The sequence below is a fragment of the Apteryx rowi genome, unplaced genomic scaffold (assembly GCF_003343035.1).
Source record: "Apteryx rowi isolate R43461 unplaced genomic scaffold, aptRow1 scaffold_174, whole genome shotgun sequence".
Taxonomy (NCBI): Eukaryota; Metazoa; Chordata; class Aves; order Apterygiformes; family Apterygidae; genus Apteryx; species Apteryx rowi.
In genome coordinates this window covers 1,188,155-1,191,520 of record NW_020448019.1, presented here as the reverse complement: position 1 = coordinate 1,191,520, position 3,366 = coordinate 1,188,155, and positions in this window count along the sequence as shown.

The following is a 3,366-nucleotide window of genomic DNA, read 5'->3' as shown; positions in this document are numbered from 1 at the left end:
AATCTTTTTCTTATTTGTTTTTTACTGCTTGCCTTTCATAGGAAGTAGAGGTTGGTATACATCTTCTGTCTTTCATATTCCTGTGAGTTTTTCGTGTATACATTTATTTCTTACATTATACTAAATGTAGTTGTTTCTCTCTCCCCAGGACGATTATTTTCGTACATGGAGTCCGGGTAAACCATTTRATCAAGGTAAGATTCTGCTACTAGTTTTTTGTATGGGATAGGAAGCATCCTGTTTTAAAATAACAAGCCTTCTGTGACTTGTAAAATAACAAGAATTCTGTGAATTTGTGCCATCTCTTCCCTCTTCAAATGATTGACTTACAGGGGACCAGAAAGTTGTAGCTTAATCATCATTTTATATCTGTGATTTTTGCAACCGTTTACTGATTGGTGACAGAGATGAGATCAGTAGGAACCTCTGCAGTAGTCTTAAGTTTCCCTCATGTAGACAAATGTATGGGCTTTGGGAGATTTTGTTTTGCTTTGTGTATATATTAAAAAAATTTAAGCGCCATCATATTTTCAGTAAGACCTTTGAAGAAAAAAAGCATGCAATCTGGTATTTGTCTTTTGCAGTTAAAAAAGTCATTATAATGTTGAAAGTTCTCTTTACATTTGGCTGATAAAACAAGATCTAGAAAAAGTTTTGGAAGTCTTTCATTTTCAAGTGGTCTTTCTTGAGGAAAAGCACAGACAGAGCTCTGAGAATGGTGCAGTGCATCAATTTCAGTCATTGAATAATTTGAGTAAATGCAGCAAATTTTGACATTAAACATTTCCTCTCTAGACTTTAGAACTTAATGGTTGCTGTCAATATGATACACTTCATATGTTGTTTCAAAGTATGTGACTGATGTGAAAATAATGAGAATCTTGATTTCTGAATTGCTAGCACGGAGTACTTCACACTCTTGGTCTTTTCTGATAATGTCAAAGGCACAATCACAACGAAGAAACAGGGTAGGGGCTCATATGCAAGAGACTGAGAGAAAAAAATATATTGCAAAAATAATATGCTTAGTTATTTAAGCAACTTTCTCCATAATGGACATTCAGTTCATTCATCTTTTGACTTTAAGGGGAGATTTATAATGAATCTTATTTTGYAGTGACAGTTAAAGTTTAGGGACCATCAAGAAGATTTAAATAACTGAAAAATTAGGCAGGTTATATAAAATGAAAAATATAGATATAATATGGAAAGTGATTCTGATATGTAGTAGCAGATATTGTAAAGTAACTGCAAAGTGATCTTATGTGGTTTTAAGGCTTCAGAAAGTATTTCACCCATATTTAATCAAATTCAAGTAGAAGTGATTGTACTATTTCCCAGCTGTTAAATATCTTACTAAAAAATTTAGTCTTGAAGCTCAGTTTACATAGAGCAACATACGAAAGGAAGCTGGATTTTGACTGTGTGTAGGTAAGGGAAAATGTCATTACTAGTCTCAGTCTTTGCTTGTCAGATTTTAGTTGGAGTGACAGTACTCTTCTGTGGAGATTGTCTTAGCTAATGCCACTATGGTGTGGGAAAATGAAAAACAAGAATTACTGTTGAACTGCTGACTCTTAATGTTGTTTCTTCTGAATTTTGACTGGAGGTTCCAACATGGAGCTGTTGGAATTGCTAAAAAGAAGCTTGACGATTGGCATGCCATCATGAAATGGTTTATTTTTAATGAATACTGATAAAGCGAACCAAAGTGATTTGTTGGGAAATATCCATTCTACCATCTGGTAAATTATAACCATCTCTCTCAGAGATGGACTTTCCACCATGTTCTATGCTTTTGTCCCTTTAATTCAGGTTTACTGCAGTATGCCTGTGAAAGGAAACACTTTCATTTCTTAAATGGATGCACCTTGCTTGTATTGTCCATCTCTGGGAGAGAGAAGGAGAGGGAAGAAGAAAGATAGGTTTACATTAGCAGTGCTCTGTGAACTGTCACGTGTTTTTTTTCTGGTTTGCTGGAAATTTTTAAGTGTTTAGGTCCACAGCAGCCTGAATATTTTAGAACCTGCCAGTTTGGCAGACCGTACCAGTCTCCTCGTTATATACTAATACCTTATGAAGGAGCACTTGACTGTAGTCCTTTAACTCCTCAGAGGAAAGATTCCTTTCTTTCAGTGAAGAACCCTCATCTATGAACCAGGCTTATCACTTTGCTCCAAAATACCCTTAGGTTATGCTTTTTTTTTTTYTCTTTGGCCTTTGATAGAGGGGCATGATATGAAGCATGTACTTGGTATGAGAGTAGGAATAGGTTATACATTAATGACTTATGGTGGCAAAATGTCTTATCTGGAAGACAATGACTTGAATGTGCTGTGAGTTTTGTTCATGATTTGTTTTGTTATTGCATACCTGACAAGCTTGTTTTTTGTGTTTTTTTTTTCCAACTAGCTATCAGTTTTGCAGAAGATGCATTAAAACAATATTTTCTCACTGGATATAATGAGTTTTACAAACTTAGGCTTGTTCTATTATTTTGCTGAGTTCTTTGGCAGCACTGATCCTAATGTGTGTAGAATACGTTTCTGAATTTACATACAAGCCCAGTATGAGAACATGTTAAGGTTATCTGTCTTACCTTGTTTGCAAAATGCAATGTGTATTTTGGATAGTGCATATTTAGAAAGCAATGCCTACAGAGATCAACTTTCTATTATCATATGCTTGTAAACTGAAAATTAACACTGAGGAGTAAAATGCATCTGTTTGACTAAGACATGTAAGCGGTTTGCCTACAGTAGTTATTTTATCGGCATTTTTCTGCGTGATTTATAATTGAAAAACAAGTGTTAGCTGGGGACACCTTCTAATAATGATAAGTATTCCAAAGGTTTAYTTGTTGAGTAAATAAGCAATTTTGTCTTAATTTGTCTATCTGTTATATAGAGATTATGAGGTATTTTTATTTGTCAGTAAAGGCAGCTTTTCAGTTTTCCTGTAATAACCCTGCTACAATCTTTGTCAGATAATTATTCTCAGCAGTAAATGCCTAACCTGAATTTAACAATGATACTGAATTGAGCTATATGTCAAAATACCTACTTTTTCCCAAGAATTAAAGGTTTTCTAGACTCTGGTCCTAGAGATATTCTTTATTACAGAATCACAGAATCGCTGAGGTTGGAAGGGACCTCTGGAGATCATCTAGTCCAACCCCCCTGCTCAAGCAGGGTCACCTAGAGCACATTGCACGGGATTGCATCCAGGCGCGTTTTGAATATCTCCAGAGAAGGAGACTCCACAACCTCTCTGGGCAACCTCTTCCAGTGCTCTGTCACCCTCACAGTGAAAAAGTATTTCCTCATGTTCAGATGGAAGTGTCTGTGTTTCAGTTTGTGCCCATTG